Source organism: Mchenga conophoros, linkage group LG7 (assembly GCF_057382185.1).
Source record: "Mchenga conophoros isolate Kocher_MC1m ecotype Shallow Benthic linkage group LG7, M_conophoros_male_GT1.1, whole genome shotgun sequence".
Lineage (NCBI taxonomy): Eukaryota > Metazoa > Chordata > Actinopteri > Cichliformes > Cichlidae > Mchenga > Mchenga conophoros.
In genome coordinates, this window is record NC_140532.1 from 25,757,403 (window position 1) to 25,776,232 (window position 18,830).

General features: G+C 39.2%; 1 long non-coding RNA gene across 1 annotated transcript; it reads right to left on the bottom strand.

The window, feature by feature from the left end:
- Positions 1–223: 223 nt before the first annotated feature.
- On the bottom strand, positions 224–1,199 carry LOC146570215 (uncharacterized). The gene is made up of 2 exons (XR_014893197.1): positions 713–1,199; positions 224–609 (listed from the first exon to the last, which is right to left on the bottom strand). It is a non-coding gene; the product is annotated as an uncharacterized LOC146570215 (long non-coding RNA).
- Between the last annotated feature and the right edge of the window lie 17,631 nt (positions 1,200–18,830).

Genomic DNA, 18,830 nt, shown 5'->3' on the forward strand with positions numbered 1-18,830 from the left:
GATCTGCATCCCACTTAGCATCTTAATTTTGGGCCTACATTCAAGCTGCCAAGTGTTCTACTATGACTCCCTTAGTCCCTAAGTTAAAGTCAGTATTCCTATACCACAGATGTTTATTCAGTACATGTAGCCGCTAAACTGGTGGAACTAAGTCTTCACCACCACGCCTATACAAGCAGAAAGGGGAGTGAGTGGGTCAGCGCTCAGAGCACAGAAACTTAGCTGGCTTCAAACACACCATTTATTTTCAGGATAAAACACAATCTGAACCCCAAATACAAGCTAAAATCCCCGTATACAATAAAAAATAGTGTTTACAACCCGCTAAAAACCCTGCCGGCAGGAATGATTAAACGCTAAAAATACAAAGCTAAATGAATGTTTTTCCCTATACTAAAAACTCCCCCCAGGGTCCTAATTCTCCCAGTCCAGCAACACACGGGCAAATTCTCCTGAGCTGAGAGAGACAGGAGAGGAACTCCTCTTCCGGGATGTGGACTCTCGACAGCAGAAGACCAGGGAGGAGGCTCCTATCTCCACCTGACTGTGCGCAATCGTGCAGTCCAGCTACTCTCCACCTCCTCGCACGGCCTCCCTCGTAGCTCCGCCCTGAAACAACAGACACGGGCCAGCAACGTTGTCAGCGCAGCCGCTGTTACCCTTCCCCGGCAAAGCTACTCCTAGCGCCCAACAGTGGGAAAGCGATACTCACAGATGCAGGCAGAGGCGTACCCCTGCCCTACTGTGGATTTCACGCGTCGCCTCCCACGGTCGCTATTCTGTCCGTCGGGACTGGATCGCCGGGTTATGCTGGCCGATCGCCGAATGTCTCGTGGCGCCCCACAGTCAGGCCGGAGGTCCTTCTGTTCATATGCTGGCTTGCACACGTTTTGTTTTCCAGCTCTCCACTTTTCGTGTGTCTCTCTCTTTTTTTGTCTCTGCGCTTACCATCTCCCTTAAGTCAGTTTGGTGGCTGATAGGCCACCTCGGGGAACGCCCCCACCTCACAGGTGTCTAAAATTGTCCGCTTAATCCACAGTGGAATAATAAAAAAACATATTGTTCAATCAACACTAAACACACACTATAAATATAGAGATAAAATCATGCAATAGGAATATCAATAAACAAACATGCAATATCACTATTACAATAAAATCATGCAAATAAAATCGACACCCTGTACCAACACAGTCTGATCCAAAACAAAATATAAAAACACAATTTTCCACTGTGTGACATCCACAAGTACTGATTGAAAACACAGAAGAAAAAGAAAAATATGAATGAACCAAAGATATTAATATAATATATGTGCTGTTTCATTTGTTATAAAAAGATGCAAAAATACTTTCAAGTGACCTTCAACTGTGATAGAAATTTTCATTTAGTTTTCATTTGCAGTCCTTCCCATTCCCACAAAAGTACTTCTACAATGGTGAATTTAAATATTATCATATTATGTGTTACATTACAATAATATTCTCTTAATGAAAATCAGGACAGAAAGGAGTTTTTCCTTCCCACTGTCGACAAAGTTTCTGAGTATTATTGTTTGGTCTTTACCTTTCAATAATAAGCACCTTGAGAAGACTATTATTGTTACGGCTAATGGGGTAAGCCGTATTGAGGAATAAATGAGGAAACAAGAGCAGACACTCGCTGGGATGATAAGGAGGTTTATTGCAAAATAAAACACAAGGTGAATGTGACAAAATGGAACTAAAGATAATCTAAACTGGAAGAAACTAAACTACTAAACAGCAAACATGAACATGAACATGAAGGAGGGTGGGCAGAGGCACGTGAAGGTGGACAGCAGGGAGAACACACGGTAGAGACACAGACGGACCAGCGACCAGCACACGAGTTGACACGACTTAAATACACACTGAAGAACACAGGTAGATTACACACAGGTGGGGGACACAGCTGGACCTGATGAGCCTGACGAGACGGGGGGACGCAAAACTGAATACACTGACATAGGACCTGGACCTTCAAAGTAAAACAGGAAACAAGAAACAATTCACAAAGACACAGACTTGACACTGAACTAAACCTACACTAAACACAAGGGCACAAAAGCAAAACCTAAGAACTAAACTCTTAACCAGAAAATCTGAAACATAGAATTATAATATTCAAAATAGGATAACTAAAGAATCAGAACATAAACCATAATACAGAAATATACCAAAATACAAGAAACTGAAAATGCTGACCCAGATCCGTGACAATTATTTTAACTTGGCACTATATAAATAAAATTGAACTGAACTGCAAATATATGAAATGCCAGGACTGCCATAATGAATTAATTAAATACACCATTAAATAATTAATTAAATGTGGCAATAATTAATTAAAATTGGAATTAATTAATTAAATAAATAGGTATGACACATTTAATTAATTATTTAATGATATATTTATTTATTTCATTTTGGCAGTCCTGGCGCCTGGCTCTCATCTTGAATTAATTTTATCTGTCAGCCCCACCCATCAAACTCAGGGGGCGGGGTTAACACTGCCCATGCAGCTTCTCTAACATTTGATTGGTTGCCGTGCAAAATAAGTCAAAACAGGTCGATCCTAGATAATCAATTGCTTGTGTAGACTGGCTTGTGTAGCCAGGTGTCCCAGAATGCATTTCAAATCACAGGCAACAATGGTGGTGGTGTAGTTTTAAAATACCCCCTTTTCCTTCACCAACTACACTTTTAACAGTGTTTTAGCCGCGAATGTCGCGCCGTAATCTTCACATGTCTGGTCAGGTTGTCAACATAGAACATGTTTGCAAAAGTGCTCAGATGTTTTCAGAGATTTCCACATGTTGCATTCGCAGATTCTCATTTTCACAGAACGATCGTCTCTTTCCGCCTGGTCTTGTGTCTCTGTGCTTCTGCAACATAAAGAACGAACTGACATTTTTCTCACGAAACCAGCGATCAGCTCAACAGACCCTCAGTTTACCTGCATGCATCCTCCTCCTCATCTGTCAGTTGTTTAACACCTGCTGCTAATTCAAGAAACACGCCCACGTTACCTGGTGATAGTCACAGTTTAACTGTGCAGCCGGTGCTCGATATAAAGAGATGTCAGCGCATTTCTCAAGGTTCAAGGTTCAAGGTTCTTTATTTGTCACATGCATAGTTATACAAGTATAACACACAGTGAAATGTAGCCTGACACGCTCCTCGACATGTGCAAAAAAATTGGGGGGGGTGTAGAGGAAGAACATTTTATATATATATATATATATATATATATATATATATATATATATATACACACTGGGTGAATGTGCAGTAGTAGCAGCAAGCAGGTGAATTCTGTACATTAATATGAATAGACATCTGACTATTTTACAGGATAGACAATATAAACATATTTAAAATTAAAGGAATTGAAATGTACATTTTTCTGCACAAGATAAGTAAATATAGTATTTTTCCCGAGCGCAGAGCTGCTGGAGCTTGTTTCCTTACAGAGCACTTTATAGGCGAACAGCTTCATCAGCGGCTGATGTCCAATCACCGGCACACAGCTTTGAAACCTCAGCTGAGTTTTAGCTCTCAGTGGTTAAACGCTGGACTTCATTCACTCAGGTTCTGTCTGTCGGGTCACGTTTACTTCGCTGTTTTATTTACAACTGAGCAAATCAGTTTGGCTGAGGTTAAAGTTACGTTTCAGAACTGCATAGTTTTACAGACCTTTAATGGTTCACTGGCACATGTGTTAGACTGAACTATTCGCTTTTCTTTATCTGGTGTGTTTTGGATTTAACAGTGAATCTTGAGAGTAAACTGACTTTTAAAATGTTTTAAAGAAAGAGAAGAGAAGGCGCATTTCCACCGAGAGGAGCAGAGTTTGCAACAGCGTGTTCATCATGAAGACTGCAACCTGGATAGAAATATTATATCATCTGTTTTTTAATAGTTATTCAACTGTATTCTAAGCACCAGCTGTCTGTTAGAATATTTAGAGTTTACTTAAATAAAAATAAATGAAGTTAACATATAATTTGTGATTTTTTTTTCTCTTTTTTTCTCTTTTTCGGTCATGTTATGTTTACCTGTCAAAGGCTTGTTACAAACTATGAAACACATCGTGCAGACTTCTGGATGTTTTGTTCTTTATGCTGTAGATTTTCACGTCTCTGGAATAGTTGGCAGTAATAAGGATGATTTTCTGTAAAATCATATTGATATGACCCGTGACATATTCGTAGATGACCGTTAGATTAGTCAGCTGGGACACTCTGTGTTAACTCATAGAGCTGAAGATATCGTGGATATGCTGACCTCGCTCTGTGGTGTACAGGTCCGTTTACCCCCAGGATTAATATTCACAATAAAAAGATTAGGAATATTACATCATGAAGTCTGTATGTGTTTCATAGTGTCAAACAACCTTTGTACAGTTAAAGCCAGCAGTTACTACATGACGGAAACACCAACGTTATCTCTTTTATGCGTTTATACGCAGGTCACACTGATGACTGAACAAAAACCCAAAGATCAGATGTTAAACAGATTTATTTGCTCTCTCTCCTCCTTAAACATGTTTTTAATGTTAGTTGTAATTCAGAATTGGCGACTGAAACACGTAGGACACATACGAACATCAGGAAATAAAACCTCGATAAAAATAATCTTAGTAAAAGAAGTCAGTGTCAACGGGGGTTATTACAGCTGTGTACCGGGGCCTGCGCTTTGTCGGTGGTAATAACAGCTCGATTGCTTGCGAGGCGAACGGGTCTATCCACGCTTTGCCGTGAGACTGGGCAGACATCTCCGAAATCATCGAAGCACTTTTGCAAAGAGGCTGTATCTTGACAAACAGACCAGACACATGAAGATTAAACCACTACATTCTCGGCTAAAAAAATATTAAAACGGTATTTGGTGACACACAAACAGGGTTTTTCAAAGCTCAGTTCTGTTAGCTTCCACATGCTGGTTGTTGTGTGCTAGAAACAATGGCCACCAGGCCAAAGCAATGGTTTTGACTCGATCAGCGTTAGCCCCGCCCCCTGAGTTTGATGGGTGAGGCTGACAGATAAAATTATTTCATGGTGAGACCTGAAGGAGTCAACTGTGCAATAATTAATTAAAATGTGAAATAAAGAAATAATTAATTAAATGTGTCATTAATTAATTAAATATGTCAATAATTAATTAATTAATTACATGTGTCATAAATATTTATTTCCGGTTTTAATTAATTATTGCCACATTTAATTATTTTTTTAATGGTGTATTTAATTAATTCATTATGGCAGTCCTGGCGTTCCATACAAATACCACTATTAGTGGTTTCCACTTAATAAGAACATCTCACAAACCTTCAGTCACAGAATAACAGTCATCTCACTTCACAGCACAAACCTGTCATATCAGTCTAAATTGTTTTTCAAGTAATTCTACATACTAAACAGACCAACGTTTAGTCACATTTTAAACAGATTTTTTTTGTTTGTTCCTGTTTTACCACTTGCATCTGTGGACAGTCTCAGAATGAAGACATAGCTATTTGTGAGTAAATTTATTGCTTTTGTGTTCGAAGTGGAATCAACAAGATTTATGAATCATTTGAAAGTTTCTGGCTCAAATAGTTGCAGCTAAGAAACGATGACCTGGATGACTGAGAACCTTCATAGACATGTAGAAGGCTTGTTAGACATTATGAACATTACAGATCTCTGGATTTTAGAAGAGAACCAACAAGGTACATGAATAAGACTGGAAAAGAAGGAAAGTGTCCTTTAGATCTAGTTTATCATCATAGTTTATATAGCACTTGTATGTTATTTATATGTTAAGTCTGTTGATTATATTTCAGTAATAGCCTGTTTATTTCAATATAGTGGAGCACAGTTTTTTTTTAACAGTTTATACTGCATCCTTTTTTCTTCCTACTTGGAAAGCCCACAAGTGTCCACGGCTTAAGCACTGGAGCCAGTTTCTTGGAGAGGGGCGAGACTGTCCCAGTCTGCAGTTGCCTTTGGTGAGAGGCGTTGGGCTGGGTATCCCCTTAGGTTTATGTCTGTATGTTGGAGTTATTCCCAGTGGATTAGTGGGTTTGTTCCCCGCGCCTTCGGGTCAGGGAGCAGGTCCTGACTGTCGTCTGCACTTTTGCACTGAACGACCGTTCAGAGTATCCATCCTTGCTGTAGACCCTGGATGGGGTGCTTAAGGGTGCTCCACCTGGAGACTCTGATGTTGTACTGAGATTTCAATGGTCACATGGGCAACAACAGTTGGAGGGGCGTGAATGAGAGGCACAGCCTGCCTGAGTTGTTCTGTTATTGGACTTCTGTGCAGACCACAGTTTGTCCATAATGAAAAACATGTTTGTGTCCATAAGTGCACATGGCACCAAAACACCCTAGGCCATAGGTCGATAATCAGTTGTGTAATTGTATCATCAGATGTGCTGCCATATGTTCTAGACACTTAAGCAGAATGTGGCTTGGGCAGTGGCGGAAGCAAAAATAGTGAGGCCATGATAAAAGACTTTCGAACTGCCTCGAAACAATTCTGGCAAACCATCAAGTGACTCAGGAGGGGAAAGCGGGGCTTTATTGAGTTTTATCGAGTTTTCCCTCTTGATGTGTTTTCTGTGTTTCTGCCAAAATGATTAGTTAATAAGTTCCTGCTTTCTGCTTAGTATGAGTTGTTTTTCAGGGGGGTAAATATTTTGTTACCTTAATACTCCTGTTGCAGCTGGTGGGTCCACTCATTAGAGCAGGCAATAAACTTGAGTTTACAACTTATACTGATGCTTTACCTTTAAACATCTTTTTTTAATGATATTTCTATGTTAAGGAATGTTTAGCAGCACAGACTTTAAGTCTTTCTTGGCTGAAGGCCTTCCTCATCAGACAAGCAGTGTGGGCCGTGTAAATAGAGCAGGGATAGAAAGGAAACAGTGAAGTGTATCTGGGCATACAGGTATACTGGTTGACATGGGATGAATGCTTTTTGAGTAATGAATTCAGAAAGAGGCAGAAGCCAAGAATAACATATGCTGCAGGCAGATAAGTGTGATGAGTAACACCTAAACAGGTTCAGCAAATAATTTGTTAATTGTTCAGAAATTTACCAGCGGATCACAGGTAGGATGGTGGGATGACACCAACTTGCTTGTGTTACACCTTCAAATAAAAGACACATTCAGTACCTTGTTGTGTTCATATGCATAAACAAGGATTTGAGTTACTAAATATAGTCCCATGTTTTGTTTTGTTTTTTGTCTTTTTCAGAAAAGTCAGTGGAACTAAAAATTAGATATGTTCATGCCAATAAATGGAGGAGAAGAGAGGAAAAGAAAAAGGAAAAAAAGGCTGAACTATATTTAGGCGTTGGCTGCTAGAGATTCCCATGATGCACTGACTATTTTTTCTTCAATCTTGGTCTTGTCTTCCTCCCATCCCCCCAACCAGTTATGGCAGATGGCCACCCCTTCCTGAGCCCAAGTTTCTGCCTGTTAAAAGGGAGTGTTTCTTTTCCACTGTCGCTTGCTTATAGGGGGTCGTATTATTGTTGGGGTTTTCTCTGTAGTATTATTATAGGGTCTTCCTCGGGCAACTGTTGTTGTGATTTGATGGTGGATAAATAAAATAAAATTGAACTGAATACTCTCCAAAAAAAAAAACCTTTGGGACAAGTTGAAGAAGACTTACGGAAGCCAGCACACCTTAATATTAAGTTTAAGATAACTATAAAATAGAGGTAACTCATTCGGGTCAGGAATTTTTAAAAACATGTTTAGTCTTGTAAACAGTGCTGTGAAAAAGCCTTGAACCACCAGTGGCCCTGATGTTCATGAGCCCATATCTGGTCCAAGACGTTCTCGTTGTATGGCAAAGCCCAAAGTTAACTAGCAAACAAATAAAAAAAAGAGCACATAAAAAAACACAGAGGCAGCCGTCACAGGTGACACCTTGTAAATTTTTTTTATGTTTAAAAATTCCCACCATGCCTTGAGGGAAGTGTTTATAAGGTTTTTAAAACAGTTATGAATCTTAATGGTCAGAAAGATCCCCGGCAGGCAGATCAAACATTTTGACTTAGAGTGCTTGGTTTAGGCCTAGCCAAGGACTGTCTAACAAACTTGATTTGATCCATTTTAAAACATACAGTAATCTTTTAGCTAAGAAGTAGTGATACAAAATTTGGCATTCCAGACCACCAATATTTTTGGAGTTTTTAAACTTTTTTGGTAAATGGTCTGTATTTGTATAGCACTTTTAGTAGTCCTCCCTAGGTACCCCAAAGCGCTTTACACACCCAGTCATCCACATAATTCACACACTGGTGGAGGCAGCTACAGTTGTAGCCACAGCTGCCCTGGGGAAGACTGACAGAAGCGAGGCTGCCATATCGCGCCATCGGCCCTTCTGGCCAACACCAGTAAGCGGTAGGTGAAGTGTCTTGCCCAAGGACACAACGACCAAGACTGTCCGAGCCGGGGCTCAAACCGGCAACCTTCCGATTACAAGGCGAACTCCCAACTCTTGAGCCACAATCGACCCTTTTTGTGGTGGTTTGTCTTTCTATAAGAATTTTGAGATGTTTGGGTCAAGTGACTTTGTGATAACACATGCATTTGGAGAGCTGTATAGTATTTTTATCCAGTCAATGAAGAATGAGCCAAACCTAATTTCTGTGGAACTTCTTATATAAATTTCCAGTTAACCCGTTAAATGCTTTTATCTCCATCTAAATAAACAGCTATTCCTTATTTACCATTAATAAGTTGACATGGAATTATTGCCATGTTCAAAGTTTTCCAAAGGCAGCCTTTCAACTAGAAATTGCACCATCTTATCAATTATTTCATTAAATTATCATTTTTGTTTTCTTATGTTCCTAATTATATGTTCTCGTGGTGAGGCAGCATAGGCATCTTCTGATTATGTTTTTGCTGTAATTTTAATATTAAAGAGTTTTTTTTTCTTAATTCAACAATAAGATACTATTTTACTCTGCATTCCCAAAGAACACATATGTCATTCTTGGCAGGTCACTGTTTTCAAAGTATGTTACTCACTTGTTTTTGAAATAGTTAAGAAAATCTTGCTCTTTAAATAATGATGTATTAAATCTCCACTTCCTTTTATTTGTCAAAGAGAGACACTGGTGCATAATCACATTATAGTAATGGGATGAATCTGAGCATTTTGGATGTCCGTTATAATGAAGCTGCTAAAAAGTAGTATAAGCAAAAATGTAAGAGGTGTACTGATGAAAAGAAGTTGCAATCCTTGAAAATGTTGCATTGTAAAAACCAAAATGCTTCATGTACTGTTTAAGAATGGTTATAGACTACCAGTACCTCTGACTCAGTGCTTTACTGGACCTATCAATGGATTAAATGCTAAGCTGATACTTCCTCCTATTATAAGTGTGGTACCAGAGCAATCAAAAAGTGAAGTGAAGAAGGTATGAAAAAGGAGGGGTTATCAACATTTCATCCATGGCAAGAAATAAATTCATATTTTGAATATATAAATATTATATATTAGTATAAGTATTATAAATCAACCTTCTGAATCTATGATAGTGTTGCTAATGGTGAAGTTTATAACGGAAGCTGATGGTTTTCATTGTGTCCTCTAATAGTTTCAGGTGAGTCTGAATAACATCTCTTACTATTGTTTCTGGACCTTCTTCTCCCTTTGCAAGCGACCATAACCATGACTTTAACCGTAACTTTAACCATAAACTTATAACCTTAACCCTATCACATAGAATTTTCCAAAGTGATTCAGGATCAGAATGTAAAACACATTTACATGTATAGATTCATTCCAACTGGCACTCTTGCCTCCGAACATACCGACGGTTTGTCACATTCGTCGGTATGTTTCACGTTGGGATGAGAACGTGTTGACAACTAACACTGTCACCCTGACAACTATCAATACGAAGCTGCAAACTGTCACTATATATGGCTACTGTAAATCCACCAAACTGTCTATAAAAGTACTTAATATATTAAAATATGAAGACATTATCTCTTTGCTAAGATACCTGTTTGATAATAATCAGGGCAAATATGATGTTTTCATAGCATTACCTTTACCTTTTTATACCTGACAAAACAGATTATGAAATGTGAATATTCACAACCTGAACCCTTCGATACCAAAGATAAAACATGCAGTTCCTGTTGTTGTTATTTTTTCCTGAGTATTACTAATGAAGATTACGATATGCTGCGAAGTTGCCGTCCTGAATCTGTCAGTGCAGATGAAGCCTGGAGCTGCACTGGAGCCTTTAGTTCAGTTATTAGTCATCAGTCCTCTCCTGCTGTCATCTAACATGTTGTCTTCACTTCATGCTAAGATGGAAGAGCTGAACTCCATCATGTTGTCTAGATATATTCAAATCAAGCCTTTTGTTAAAACGGTTGTCACAAGCAACAGTAAGTCAGAAAAATACCCTTTTCCAAGTCGTAGGCATGGGTTGCTATTAATGCCGGAAAACCATTACTGAGTGTGACAGAACAATTTCACTACACTGACTATTCAGTGGAGGTAATAATACTGCAAACTGTTGCTAGTTTACTCTCTACCACACCTAAACTTTGAAAGTTTTTGGATGCAACACCAGAAATTCCATAAGTTGCAGTTGCCATACTTCAGTATCTAGCTAGCGCTGCAAAAGCGGAGAAAGCATAAAGCGAATAATGTTTTTTAAGTAGCAGGTAATTCCTAAGTAGCATAATTCTAAATGCAACATTTCTATCAGCTCAACAAACACCAGCAAACACAAACTGTGTGTGCTGTTTGTCACACACCTAAAGGTGCAGCTGCTGTTTTTCACAGGGAGAGAATGAGACTGCACTCAGAGATGAAGAAAGGCAGGAAAGACAGCACAGGAGAGGAAGAAGACAGGTTAGTTTCAAAGGTAAAGACTGTTCAGTGCGATATAAAAAAAACCTTGAAATTTAAAGTTTACATTTAAGTCCTCATATTTTAAATCAGATATTGGGTGTGTGCGTGTGACAATATGCTTTTTCATATTGTAAAACATGCTGCAAAACAAACTAAGGTAAAGTATGTTATTTAAAATTTGCATGAAAATACTCTGCAGTCTAGTGCATGATAAACTGGTTAGGTGCATTAATGTTAAGAATTTAAAATAAAGCACTGTGTTGGACTGGTGCACAGAGACTGTGGTGCTCATGGTCAGAGTTGGATCACATTAAATATAGTAGAGATGAATTTGAAGTTAAGCTGATGGTGCTTAGATTCATTCACTGAATTCCACTTCATACTATTTGGTATAAAGGCAGCGTGAACAGTGTACTGACAGTGTAGCGGATGGAACAGGACAACTCATAAAACACCTGCTTACATCTTGTTAAATTCACAAAGAGCAGTAGGGCAGCAGTAGTCCAGATCAGCTGATCACAGCATGTACACAAAGAAAATCTGCCGGAGCCCATAATAGAAATTGATTCTTTTGCACATGCTGAGCCACTACAACCTGTTTCAGGGTTCTGCCAACTGCTGACTTCCATATTAACCTCTAACTGTACTAATTTTCTGTTTAGAATCAAATTCACTCTCTACAATGTAGGCAACAGAAATAAGAGCTATTTTGTTTTCCTTTTTTGTCTGCCTTTTTTCTACTTAGGTGATTCAAGCTAAGTAGACCGATTAGAATGAAAATGTAAACTCAATTAAAATGTATATATTATTACATTAATATAGTGCATAGTTCATTTAGTTTTGTACAAAAACAGCTCAAAGAAATGAAAATCAAAGACTTACTTTTTGCTTACTTATTCTGAGTACATTTCAGAGCCTGTACTTTTTCACTTTTACTTGAGTAAAAAGGTTGAATAGGTGCTTTTACTGGAGTATTTTTTCAACTCTAGTGTCTGTACTTGCATACAGAATGCCTGTACATTTGCCACCTCTGACCATTACACAACAGCGCTTGTAACAACATGCCCTGTATTAAAAGATAAAGTCCCTACAATGTGATAAAGAGAACAGTCAACCCCCAGCAATGGAGGAAGCAATAGTGACAGTGGGGAGAAAGAACTCACTTTTGGTTGGGCAGCACAGTTCCTGGCAGTGCACATTTTTCAGAACTTCTCCTGGTCCAACGACACAACATCACTGGCCAAGAAGGCTCAGTCTGCAAGATTATCGGTGTCCCTCTGCCCTCCTTAATAGACATTTATGAAACCAGCCTCATCAGCAGAGCCATCAGCAATGCTGGCAACCACCTCACCCTGAGCCTACTGCCCTCAGGGAGGAGATATCGGAGGCTCAGTGCTTGCTCCATGACACTGTTGAACAGCTTTATTCACCATGCTATAAGGAGGCTGAACTTTGTTTACCCCATCCACTGTCACTGTGAAGTTGTCTTACTGATGTCTTCATTTTATTCAACTTACTATACTTATTCAACTATTGTGTCATTGTTTTATTATGTGTTTTATCTTATTGTACAGTGTCCTTTGGTGTCTTGAAAGGCGCTTTATAAATAAAATGTATTATTATTATTATTATTATTATTAATAATAATAATAATAATAATAATAATAATAATAATTTATTATTATTATTATTATTATTATTATTATTATTAATAATAATAATAATAATAATAATAATAATAATAATAATAATAATAATAATAATAATAATAACCTCCTAAGGACAGAATAAAACCTTCATCAAACTAGGTTGAATGTGTTTTATTCACCCTAAAGGAGAATGAACTAAGAATGATGTGAGCATACACACTGCCAGCATGGCTGTGGACAAATGCAGCATTTTACTGTTCTTCTAATCCTGTTGTCTGCATAAACTGAGAATACCACCTGCAGCAGACTTTAATATTTCCAGTTGATTTGTTTGTTTGTTTTTAATGAGGACCCTTCATAAGCGTTTAATCTCCAGTTGGAGACTACACAGTAAACTACAATGTATAAACAATGGTACAATGTACCATGTTTACTGAGGCCTAAGTTAACATCCTCCAAGCCAATAGCCATCATCATCTTGAGCATCATAATAAAAAAAAAAAACATTGAATGTATTTAAGTGTAATTTATTGACAGTCCAGATAACCTTTTGCTAACCCCAACATGGAATATCTGCCACTGCTGATGGAGGAGTTTATTTTAGGATACAGTTATGTACAAAACTGCTCTGCAGTATATTAGGTCCATATAAGTTGTGCCTTCATTTGAGAATGCTATTTGTGCAAAGAGAGTCTTATATAAGAAGCATGTTATGAGTGGTTTAAAGTAGACTGGAATGCAGAACAAGACAGAGACTGACAAGTTGAGCAAACAAAAGATTTAATGTAACAAAAGATAATGCATCAGAAGTTAAAACAACAAGATTAATTCAAAAGGCGAAAGAACCAACACAAACACAATCAGGGAGAAATGGCAGGAAACCCAGGCAGAGCCAGGGGCATCAGAGGTTGATTCAGGCCATGGTGCAGATAGGAAGCGTAATCTTTAATGAAGAGTGTTTTGGAAGTGAAAAGATTGTTATGTGAGGGAGCTACAATTGCGGGTACCACCAGAAGACACATGTTAAGTGTGTTCTATGTCTTCTGCAGAATAAACCGTGAAAAGCCAAGCTCTATGAGCGTCTGTGATTTATGAAGAGCTGGAATTGTTACAGTTAGACAGATTGAAACTGGATGGATTGATGTTGAATTATTTTGGAGTATATACCCCACAAGTTGGATGCCAAGAGGAATTCTGGAATAACTTGATTTAAGCAATATTATTGAGTAAGCAGGTGAAGACTTGCCAAATGGCTGAAATGCAGCGACCCGGGTTTGAGTCCAATCCCTTTCCTGCATCTGCTTTCCATTCTATTGTTATATACTGTATGAACCACGAGTATGCCTGTAGTCCAAGAACAAAGTACTCTATTAGGATGATATAGTCCTAACTGGTGTTCTGGATTTAACAGGGAGTCAATAAAGAAATGGCATAAGAATATGGGAGAAATATGCTCTCTCTTTCTTGTCCCTGTCATTACTCCCACTGCAGAATTCTGGATCAACTGAAAGCCTCTCAGTCAGCCTAAATTACAACCTGGTAATAATGAACAGCAGTCAAGCCTAGGACTAGTAAATGCATGAGCTACTTTTTCCAGCATCATTCCAGTTTCTAATTTAGAGATATTGCATAAATGTAAGAAAGCAGTCCTACACATTTATTGAAGGGCATATTCTAGTTAAAAAATTACTCCAACATTGCTCGCAAATCCAAGAAGAATTCACAGGAGCAAGGAATACTAAATACTGTTGTAAGTAAAACTGGGCACTAAACATATAGGAAACGTATTACCAAAATAAAACATGAAAAAACAAATAGAGACAAGGTCTCAAACATATGAACTTGACACAGAAAGACTACCATGGACTCTGGAAGGCAGACAAGAATAAGGGCACAGAAAGAAAGCACCAAGAGGACTCATAAGCCAAGGAACTAAGATTAGTGCCACAAATAATTAAACCACAGAAAACCAATAATAAAGATGAGAGTGATATCAGAAACCTTATGAACATAAGGAAACACAAAATTGACTGATTTATCACTTTTTGAGAGGTAGATATCCTCTGTTTCTCTGATATAGAGTCCCTTTTGTTCCTATGGGACCACAATGTCAAACATGGAGCACATGGTGACTGTAGCCACCAACATTTTTTGGTATGATTTCTTAGGTGTTGGAGAACTAAATCAATGGAAGAGGGGCAGACACGGAGTGAGACAGAGACTTCAGTTGCAAGGCCATTGGAGGATCCCTCCTGTCACAATCATCCATGCCAATGCACAATCTTTACGCAATAAAACTGACTGTCTTCAGTCAAATGTCAGTTTTTTAACAAAGCACAAGAATGTCAGCCTTATTACCCTGATGGAGGGACTTAAAATAAGGGCTTAATCAATGGTTTTAAGTCCACTTGGTGTGTGGTCAGAGGAGATACTTGTGTTTTTCTTGTATTGACTGAGCCTTATTCTAAAATGTTTGCTATGACTTGAATGAAATAACAGACTGTCACAGAATAAGTGTGAGGACCTGTCAATCCCAAAGGAGGAAATGGACATATTTTCAAATATCAAACCTTGGATGTGTAAAGCTTTGAAAAAATATTATAAATCAGAGGACTGTTGCATTTAACAGTCGGTGATGGTTGTGTTCAGGGCAGAGAGTTTTCTGGAATTTTTTCTATTTCTCTTCTCAGTGTCTCTTGAGCTTCCGGGGGTTCTTCACATTTTAAAAGGACTGCATTACTGATGTATAATGCATTCTTGTGAAAACTTCACTTTTGTGTACCACTCAGGAAAAATTACCCCCCCCCCCTTCAATTTGCCAGTAGATCGGTTTGAACCTTAACCAGCAATGAGTTCATGAATTTCTTTACAAATAAAATTTTAACTATTTGAGAAAAAATGATTTATAACCATCTGACAGACATATCATTATGTACAGCTACTTTGAGTACTGCTATTACATAGACCCTTTCTAACTGATTTGATTTACTCAGTTAACTTCAATAATTACTTCCTCCAAATCTCAACATGTTTATTAGGCGTCATTCCTACAAGACTGCTCAAAGAAGTCCTACCATGAATTAATGGTAGGATTGATCATATTAATTTACAAATATGATGAGTCTGTTCTCATTACTGGGCCACAGGCCTTTAAAGTGTCATGCTTAAACCATTACTGCCATGGTGCTGGGTCTGGAGGCCCAGTCTATGTGTTTTGATTATTGGAATTCTGGGATTTAGTGGTTTTTCATGGTTTCGTTTTTTATTTCTTGCTCATTTAGTCATCCTTTTCTAGTTGTTAGGTTTTGTTTCTGTGTCTGTAAGATGTTTGAGATCTAAGAGAGGTGATCAGGGAATCGCAGGCTTCTAAGGGCTCACAGGTTTGGGAATCACAGAGAGAACTGGCTGATGCAAGGAACTGGCAATGATTAAATCTTTGTTCAAGCCTTGAGTAGCCAGCCGAATAGACGATGAACAGCGGGTGAGTCAGGACAGCTGATTACTGACAGGTGAGCTGCTGACAGGGAGACAGAGAGACAGAGAGACCCAAAACGAAGTACAATGTGCACAAACACCAACACAGAGAAGCAGGGAAGTGAGACTCAGGGATCATGACACAGAAAAACGTATTCACACTAAATGTAGGTGCTGTGGACCAAACTGTTCCAGAAACTGCCTCTTAGTGTTGAACTGACAGTAATAAAACTGTTATAGAGCTTTACTTACCGTTACCCTGTGGTGGACAGCTGAGCTGAGATGCATACACAAGGCTTTGTTTGTGTTTCAATATCACAGTTATTTAAATTTACCTAACATCATTATTTATCGAGTGCCTGTAGCGCATCAGGAGGTCATCTACTAGTTGGAATGTTGGTGGTTCTATCCCTGGCTGCTCCAGTCTGCATGCCAAGTATTCTTGATAGAAAGCATCTCAGTGGAGAGAGAAAATAAGGCATAGTGTTTGTATGAATGTGTTTGAATGGGTGAATGAAACAAGTTTTGCGTAGGAAAACTACATAGGAAACAGTCTATTTACTATTTAATTAATGTTGTTCCACAAGCAACACTTAAACTGTCCAAACACTTTGCTGTGAACACATAGCTTTGCAAAATAAAGTTTCTGCAAAGCCGGGAGACATTTTCTGGCAAAAACAAAGAAGCTCAAAGATACTGTTGCTTTTAAAAAAATTTCAGTTGCAGTTCGTTCAGATTTAGCGAGCAGAACTACTCACTTAGATTTAGGTTAGCTTAATAACATTTTTGGCTAACACAGAAACCTGAAAAACAGCACACATTATTGACCTTTTAGTGCATGTAGTAGGAGGGTTTTTCAGTACCATCTAATATTTTTCTGTTTCCCTTATCAGAAAGAAATATAGTCATTTGCTTCAGTATCAGATTTTTCAGAAGACAAATCTTCTATTCCACATCTTATTGCAGTTCTCATACCTCCTTCTCCATCTTTTGAGCTTTACTTCTATCCTACTTCTTGCACCAATAACCCATAGAGCTCACTTTGCATTTCCTTTCATGTACACATGCAGGAGAAACCTGGATGTTAACTTTGGGATGTATCGGAAAGATACCCTAGATATGTCGAACTTACATCATACTACAGGACCAAGCCAAAATACAAAACAGTTGAAGTAAGGAAACTGCAGAATGGATGTGTGGAGAAGGTGACTTGAGTGTGATGATGGAAAATCAAATGCTCAACTTACTTTTATAACTTCCACTTCACTTATTCCTGCCTTTTCTTATTTGTATCCCTTAAATTTCACATAACGTGAAAATATTTGATTGTGATATGTTTAAATTGGAATAAAGTGTCATTTGAATTGTTAATTTTAAATTTGAGTGTTGAAAGCAGCTTGTATTTTAATTGTAAGAGAGTGTGGCTGGAGTGTTCACACACATCTTCAACCTTTCCCCCTCTCTGTCTGTAGTCCCAGCCTGCTTCAAAATGGCCACCATCGTCCCTGTACCCAAATCCTCCACCATCTCCTCATTGAACGACTGGCGACCTGTAGCCCTGACCCCCATCGTAAGCAAATGCTTCGAGAAGCTGGTCAGGGACTTCATCTGCTCTGCACTACCCGACTCACTGGACCCTCTACAGTTTGCATACCGCCACAACAGGTCCACTGATGATGCCATAGCCCTGACACTACACACTGCCCTGTCACACCTGGAGAAGAGAGACACGTATGTGAGAATGCTGTTTGTAGATTACAGCTCAGCATTCAATACCATCGTTCCCTCGAAGCTGGACAGGAAACTGCAGGATCTAGGACTGAGCAGCTCCCTCTGCAGCTGGATCCTTAGCTTCCTGTCTGACAGACGCCAGGTGGTCAGACTGGGCAGCATCACCTCATCCCCCATCACACTGAACACTGGTGCTCCACAGGGGTGTGTACTGAGCCCTCTCCTGTACTCACTCTACACCTACGACTGCACAGCCACTAACAGCTCCAACATCATTGTGAAGTTTGCGGACGACACTACAGTGGTGGGTCTTATCACCAACGGTGATGAGACGGCTTACAGGGAGGAGGTCAGCGCCCTGACCCACTGGTGTCAAGACAACCATCTCACCCTCAACGTCGCAAAGACAAAGGAGTTGATAGTGGACTTCCGGAGGTGCAGAGAAGTACACACCCCCATCACCATCAACGGCGCTGCTGTGGAGAGAGTGAGCAGCTTCCGGTTCCTTGGTGTACATCTGGCTGAGGATCTTACGTGGTCAGTACACACAAACAAAACAGTGAAGAAGGCGCAGCAGCGCCTCTTCTTTCTCAGGAGACTGAAAAGATTCGGCATGAGCCCCCGCATCCTCAGGACCTTCTATCACTGTGCCATTGAGAGCATCCTCACTGGATGCATCACCACCTGGTATGGCAACAGCACCGCCTACAACTGCAAAGCTCTCCAGCGAGTAGTGCGGTGCTCTGAACGGATAATTGGAGGTGAGCTTCCCTCCCTCCAAGACATCTACAGGAAGCGCTGCCTGAGGAAAGCGGGGAGGATCATCAAGGACTCCAGTCACCCCAGCCATAAACTGTTCAGGCTGCTTCCATCAGGAAGGAGGTTCTGCAGCATCCGGTCCCGTACCAGCAGACTGAGAGACAGCTTTTTCCATCAGGCCATCAGACTGCTGAACACGTCATAGACACCTCAGCTTCACTACTGGAACTTTAACATTATGCACTCCATACTGTATATAAATGCCACTTGTTTTGCACATATTCAACTCTGTATATTTTATATATTTT